The following is a 7,970-nucleotide window of genomic DNA, read 5'->3' as shown; positions in this document are numbered from 1 at the left end:
GGCACGCTAGAATCCCCGATCCCGTGAATCCGGGGAGTGTGAAAAGCTCAGTCCAGCCTGGGCCCCCAGAAATTTTTGCCAAATATCCCCCAAGTCCTCGGGACAACAGAACTCTCTGGTACTGCATTTTTGGCGTTGTAAAGCCTGGAATTACTTTATTCCTAGTGCTGGGCTCTGGATGTGGCCGAGAAAATCCCGGCCTCCGCACAGACCCAGATTCCAAACTTTTTGATACATTTGAGCAAACCGAGAAATTCCCCTTCCCTGCTTCTTCTTAAGGGCATCCTTCTCTTCCCTTACCCGGCCTGCTCTCTCCCACTGGGCTGGGTTTTTCCCTTCCCATGCTAATTAGTCCCTACTCCTAGGAGGTTTAGGTACCTTTCTTCCCTGGCAGGGATTTCTTAACACAGCTACCGAGGCTTTGGGAGTCTTCTTTATCTTCTACTTTCTGGAAACACACCCTCTGATCCATAAATGCCACAATCCAGATGCCCAACTTCAACAAGACATCCTTTTCACCTAAAAACACTCACTCTCAACTCTTAGATCTTTTAAAGTTTTACCCCCGCAAAATTACCCTGCTTTTCCACCGCTGAATTCCTCCGTCCTGATTCCAAGAATTTCTTGAATACCACGGGGCTTTTCTCAAGATTTACCCCCACAACCTTCCCTACGTGCCCACTGCTCACCACCTCATTTTTCCCTCAATGTCTTCGTTCTCCACCCCAGAGAGTTTGTCAAGTGTTGCCTCCAAAATGTTCCCCCTCTGTCCACTACTGAGTTCCCCATTTTGCCTTCAAAATATTCCTTCTGTCCCCTCCAGATTGCATCCACTTTTACCCCCAACATTTTACTTCCTCTACAATATTGATTAAACCTTTTCCACCCCAAAAATGTGCATTCCCTCCCTTAAACAGCACCTCAGCTTTTCCCTCAAAAATGCCCCAGAGAGAAACTCCGATTCAGCCCCCAAACTCCCATTTTCCTACACAAACAGTTCTTGTGGCCCCTCTCAATTCCCCCAGGCTTTCAGCTAAAGGAATAACTGGAAGCCTATTCCCTCATCTCTGCCCTCCTTTTGCTTTCCTGGAAAACCCTGTGATCCCACACTTTCTCCAAGAGATTTGCTGGGAGTACTGCAAGGTCTGCTCTGTCAGAGAGCCTGGGGGGTTTACAGCACTTGCTCCTCTGCATCTTCACCCTTTCATCAGCTTTCCCCTGGAACGGTGTTGTGCGAGAAGCTTGGAATTACCAGAAATGGATCGGGTTCACACTTTTTCCCCACCAGTTTTCATCTGGTTTGAAATTCCTGGAATTACCCTCAAACGTGCCCTAGAACAGTGCTGTGAAAGGATCAATCAGAAGAACAGCCTGAAAGCAGAAAACCACCTCCAGCAGCAGCCAGAATGATCCCATTTCTGTTCTTACCTGGTCCTGCCAGAGCTCCCAATGGCCCTTCCCATTCCAAAACAAGAACTATCGAAGACATTCCTGCTGTCCGTGAGGGTGAGGTGCCAGTTCTGGATGTTCTTTGCTGTGGAATCGGACAACAAACAGAGCATAAATGATCTTGGTGGCTCTTCCAAGCCAAACCACCCCGTGATTCCTTGCGTGGATCAGCACCTGTCCCAACTCCATTCCAGAAACCTCCTCCCACTAACCCAGAACCTTCCTTTTTCCGCTCAACATCAGGGATTTGCTGCCGAGTGCCCCGGGCAGGGGACGCCTCAGCCCTCTCTGGGACACCTCAGCATTCCCTGGGACGCCTCAGCATTCCCTGGGGTGCCTCAGCATTCCCTGGGCTGCTGTTCCACGCCGATCCCGTGTCCAGCGCCGTTCCGGGCTGCAGTGCCGGGCTCTCCCCACAAGGCGGCAGCACCGGGAGCGAGCAGCCCCGGCCGGTCCCGCTGTCTCGGGGCAGCTGCGCCTTTAACCCGCCCGGAGCCGGCGGGGCCGTGAACACAGCGGGCAAAAACCCCAGCGATCCCCTTTCTTTCACCCCCAGAGGCACAGGATCGCAGCATTCCCTGGGCTGGAAGGGACCCGCAGGGAGCATCGAGTCCAAATCCTGGTCCTGCACCCCAAGAATCCCACCCTGTGCCCGAGAGCCTTGTCCAGACCCAAACTCTGCCCCCAGGATCCTGAAAACACAGCGGGGCTGGGAGAAGGGTAACAAGGGAGGATTTTTTATATAGTTCTCCTTGTACGATCGTTATATAATCTTATTAGATGGTCCAGCAACCCATCCCTGGGCCGGGACCCCCACCCCTGTCCCGGGACACCCATCCCTGGGCCGGAATACCGATCCCCTGCGGCCCCCACCGTCCGCTCGGGACTGTCCCCGTTCCCCGCTCACCTCCGAGCCCGCAGCACCCGCCCCGGTGCCCCCGGCCCGGCAGCGCTGCTCCCCGGACTCCCCGCCATTGCCGCGTCGGGCGAAGAAGGGCGGAAATTACCGGTACCACACCAATGTGGCGATGCGACCTTCTCAAGATGGCGGCGGTGGAGGACCCCCCCCCCCCCGCTCCGTCTAATCGGCTGCCTGAATGCTCCCGCCTTCCCCAGGCGCCGCTGACCCCACAGTCGGTGTCCGCATAGCGGGAAACGCCTCAGAAAATTGCGTGCAAGCGCTGGGCTGGCGTTGGTGTCGGCGTCGCGTTCAGGCAGCCGAATAGACGCAGCTAGAGGGGGCCTTCCCTGCCACCATCTTGAGAAGGTCAGAAAATAGCGTAAACGACCGCCATCTTTAGTGTGGCGATGACCTAATTTCCGGTTTTGCCGCCATCTTGGGTGCTGGCAGAAGCCACTTCCGGTCGAGCCGCCATCTTTAGTGTGGTACGCACAAGGCCCCCGCCCCTCACAAGGGCTTCTGTCTATTCAGCTGCCTGAATCCAGCCCGGACTCCGACGCCGGCCCCGCGCTTTCCGCGCGATTTTCCGCGGTGGTCCCCCGTGCGAGGACACGGGTGGTGGGGTCACCGGCGCCGGAGGCGGGCGACGGTCCCGCGACCGGCGGCAGGCATCGGCAGGGACACCTCTCTTAGGGGCCTATTGCGTCCGCCATCTTGAGTGTGGCGGAAGTGTCATCCACCCGCTGCAAGGTCCTGGCAGGTTCGAATAAAAACGCCACTTACGCCGTCCCGAAAGCGCCGAACTGCGCCTTCCTTTCCGAGCCGCCCCCTTGAGAGCGGCACGCGGGCGGCTCTATTCCGACCGTGCTCGCCCGGTGCTCCCCGCCCCGGCTCGCGCTGCGACCGCGCCTCTGCTGCCCGGCAAAACCGGCCCCGCCGGGCCGCCCCCCGCGCTGTCATTCGTCGCGGTCACCGCCCCGCACGGCGCCCGCTCCTTTGCAGCGCTCTGGCCCCGCTCATGCACGCCCGTGTCCCTTGGCGCTCCGAACCGTCCTTCGCCCCTCCCCTCCGCTGCCAGACGCGGCCCCGCTCGCTCCTTGCCCTTGCCACGCTCGGCAGCCACCGAGGCCGCCGCCCTCTCGGCTCCCCCGGCCCCGGGCGGCAGCAGCGCCGGGGCGCCGTGCCGGGGCCGGCAGTGCCGCGCTCTCGCCACCAGGCGGCAGCAGCGCCGCCCAGCTCAGCCCGGGGCCGGGCCGCGCTGCGGGGCACGGACAGAGCAGAGGCAAAAGCCGGCTCAGGGCGCTCTGCAGCTCCTGCAGCCCGAGCCTCTCGGCTCCTGGCGCCAGGCACTCGCTTCTTCCCTTCCTACAGAAAAACGCCGCCTCGTTATGCTCAAAACTTGCTCATCTCTAGTCCCAGTTTCTTATATTCCTATATGCAACAGAGTAGAGAGAGAGAGGGCTGGCTTATTTCAAAATGAATCTACATCTAAATCAGTAGCATTTGTCTATAGATGTAAAAACAAAGAACTTGACAGGTTTGGGGATTCCACACTGTCATACACACATCCCTCCCGGTGGATTTTCTGGCAGTTTTGGGCCCCTCTGGGGGAGGGCACCCAGCACTGGCCCCCCTCATTCCCCACTCACCTGCTCCTCCACTGCATCGTGGCTCTCCCAGGGACATTGGGGTGCCCCAAGTGACATTCAGAGCCCCCGAGTCTCCACTCCCTCCCCCAGCCTTTTTTCCTCACCTCCAAAGAATGCACCAAATGAGACAAACTGCCCTGGACAGCAGAACGGCACTTTAATAAAGCCATTTCCATGCATACATCCCCCAAAAAGGGGCTTGGCTGGAAACACAGGGAAGGTGCAGCAGAGGGATGGGGAAAGAGAGGGATGGGCAGCAGGACAGGGGGCTCTCAAGAGAAGGGCACCATGAGGGAGAGGGACCGAGCAGCCGATGCAGACAGGGACAGGCAAAAGGACAGTGAGAGGGACAAAGAAATACAGTCACACTGCAGCACAAAGGAAAAAGGAGAGCAAGAAAGAAGGAAAGAGAAAGATGCGGGCGGCGAGGGAGACAGAGACAGAACAGGGAGAGGGATTGAGCAGAATTTATTCAATAAAGGTCAGTATGGATTTCTTAAAAGAACACCAGGACATCCCTATCACGGAACTCTGCTGTCTGCTTCAACTTCACAGCTGTAAGGGAACATTTCTCCCCCCTCTCCTCTCTGCGGTGTTTATTAAATAAAGAGTGAGTATTTATTTCTTAAAAGAAAAACAAGAGAGAGGAGGCAGTGAAAGGCAATGGCATGGGGAGCACACAGGACAAGAAAGCAACACAAAAGACACACTGGACAGAGAGAAGAAAAGAGCTGCAAAGTTGGATGCAAGAGTGAAAGAAAATCAGGAACAAACGCCAGGACTTTCATTAGAGAGTGTGGCTGACGAAAGTGCCAGTAAAGCACCGGCTCGAACAGAACCTGCTGCTGGCACGGCTCGGCCTGGCACTCACTAATTAACATCTGTCTCTCGGCAGGGCCATGAATCCCCTGCTGGAACAGGAGGGGAAAGCCGAGGGGATAATGCGCACCGGGGTTGGTGCCGCTCAGCCCTAATCCCAGCCCGTGGCGCCAGTGAACGCACCCCGATCTCCGAACCTTCTCTCAGGGAAATCTCATCTTTACCCCTTCTCTTCCCCTCCCGGTATCTCCGTGTGCCCGGAACAAACACGAGGAGAGGTTTCTCTGTTGCAGGTTCTTTGGAAATCCTACACTGACTTTGAGAATGAGCAAGAGTAGAAGACAACCAGGAAACTTTGCTGCCAACCAACATCAAACCCCTCGCACCGGAGAAGAACGAACAGCTCGTTTTTACGCGTCCAAATCCCTTCAATTTTCAGCATTGTCTGTTTCCCGGCCGGCACTGTGGGAACTGCTGCGCACGGCACCACGAGTAAAACGCTCTCGTGTTCAGAAGGCACAATTGCAGAGAACAGACAGCAAAGCCGTCTCAAGGCAATTTGGGCACACAAAACCCCCCTTTTTGCACCCTGAGCTTTCTGTTAAGCCACACCTGAAATTCCAAGTTTCTCCGTACTCTGCCCCAGTGCTTCTCTCTTCCGTCAGCGCCGTAGGCAGGACTGATTCCATACTCACAAACCCCCCTTGCCACGATCGGCGCTCTCTGCCCACCAAGGACACGGCACCGGGCAGGGACATTTCTCCCACTCCCCAGCAGAGACCTCCTCCCGCCACATCCAGGGAACTGCAGCCACTCAGGGAACACCAACTTTCTCCTGGGCTGGGAAGAGGAACCTGCAGCAATTAAGGCTGCACAGTCTGCAGCAGCGAGAGCTCAGCACATGTCCAGAGAGCCAATTCCAGCACCTAAATTTAAAAAAGAAGAAAAAGTTGATGACTTTTTTTTAAAGTTACTGTAAGTTCTTAAAACCAAACCAGCCTTTGCTCTTGACTTTGGCTCACTGATGCACACACACACACACAAGAGGCCAACGGTCACACAGGGCCTGCTTGCAGAATTCCTGATCCAAACCCTCGCCTTTCCTGCCCAGCACTGAGGGAAATCTGACAGAGGATTCATAAAGAGCCCTCGCTGAGAGCAGTCATCGCCCCAGGCCTTCAGGCTTGGCAAGATTCTGTAGTGAACGGACCCAAATTCAATTCCCAAATCTCAATCTCTGACAAGTCCTGTTGGAAAGACAGCGGACAGTCCATCAGAACACGGAATTAAAAGGCTGCACAAGGAATAACAGAAGCTTTCCCAGGAATAGCCCAAGTTCCTTTTCTCCCTCACCGGTCTGGGGCCGTGAGACCGAACCTTGGGCCCCAGGAGACAGGAGAGTTGTTATCAACACTCGAACCTCCCAAGCGTTGTTATTGCTCAGAGAGCTGCGCCGGCACTGAGCTACTCCCATGCGCCTGCACGGCTTTGGGGAGGGGCAAGACCACGTCCCACTCCTGCCTGGAGAAATTTCAATGCCCTAAAAAGTCATTTCCCTTCTCTCTCTCTGACCCAGGGCCAAAGCAGCTGTGCAGAACAACCCGGGGGATTTATGGGAGGGTGATTCTCTCAGGAAAGACCCCAGACCCTGAGGAAACAAACCCACCCCAAATTTCCAGCTGAAAACACGCTGCTTCCTGAACGGCAGCGCACAAAGCTCTCTATAGCCAGACAGGAGATGACAGACCGGAAAAAGCCAAAAGATGTGCTCTGCTTGCATGCACACTCTGACTGGTAATTCCAAAGGAAATTCCCCACAGATCGTAAGCAGTCGCCTACAATTTGTCCTCTGCATTCATGACTGCCTTGGCTTTCTGTAGAAGTGTGTCAAACATCCATGCAGGCGTCAGGGCCTGGGCTGGCTCGTTTATGGCTCTTCCTGACAGGCCCAGGCCAAACCCAAGCACCCCCCTCACTGCTCCAGCCCCACTTTCAGGGAAATACTGACACGGCTTAGAAATACTCTCCTTCCCTGCAACTCACTCCCTCCCTGCGCATCCCCGGAGAGGATTTACTCCATCCTTTGTTCCCGACAGCACCTCTCCAGCGCAAATCCCACTTCACACAGACACTGACTAAGCAGACCTAAGGCAATGGTTCCAGCAGCAGCTGCAATCCCCAACTCCCTGTCTCCTGCACAGCTCATCCAAGCACTCCCAGCAATCTCACCTCGGCCCAGAGACTCTCTGTCCGCAGAGGGAAACACAACCCGATGGCACGCAGCTCTGGCACCACATTCCCTCTTCCCTTCTCCCTTTTTCCAGCACACCAGGCTGCTGGAAACGGCATTCCCTAGGCAGTTCATCCCAACACAGAGAAGAGGAGCCTGTGACTTACCCACACCATGGGCAGGACAAGGGGGGCCCTAGCTGGCTTTGGCTGCTCTAATAGCAAAGCTCTTGGGACGACTTCAGTGGTTTTTCCTGTCTTGAAAGAGTGCAGAAAAGCAAAGTTAATCCCACTGTGGACTCCAAGACTCCTGCATTTCCTATTTCTCCTATGATTGCTCACCATGAAATTTTATCCATGGAAAAAAAGCATGAAGAATAACACCATATCAAATAAAAAGTGCCCTTTTCCAGCATTTTTATACCAGGCATTAAAAAGATGCCCATTTCTCTTCCAGCATTGCTTCCCTCATTTTAGCAGAACCGTTTTCATCCCAGACCCCACTCATCAGCTGTTCAATCCTCTGGCACTGGATTTGGACAAAAGAAGGGATGCACCTGGATCGCAGGAAATCACAGAGAGAAACCCCTCCAAAACCTGACAGAGAAAATCAACAGGAGATGCAGGAAGACACATCCCTCATTTGCACATCCGGAGTGCTTTTCTAAAGACTTCTCTGCATCTGGATGCTCTTTGCACTTGGCAGCAAACTGCTTCCACTGCTTCCCACTCCAGCAAGGGGAACATCCCTGGAATTTCATGTCCAGTGTCTCTGCCTAAAGCAGCCCCACGGCAACACGAAGCTTCCCTCGGGCATTTCGTTTCTTTACCCCAAACATTCTCCCCACTCAGCCACAATCTAGAAAGAACAAAAGGGAAAAGAAGGAAGACCAATTAATTCTGACATAAGGAGTCTTGACTAT

This window comes from Aphelocoma coerulescens, unplaced genomic scaffold (assembly GCF_041296385.1).
Source record: "Aphelocoma coerulescens isolate FSJ_1873_10779 unplaced genomic scaffold, UR_Acoe_1.0 HiC_scaffold_255, whole genome shotgun sequence".
NCBI classification, from domain to species: domain Eukaryota; kingdom Metazoa; phylum Chordata; class Aves; order Passeriformes; family Corvidae; genus Aphelocoma; species Aphelocoma coerulescens.
Note: the sequence above shows the minus strand (reverse complement) of the source record.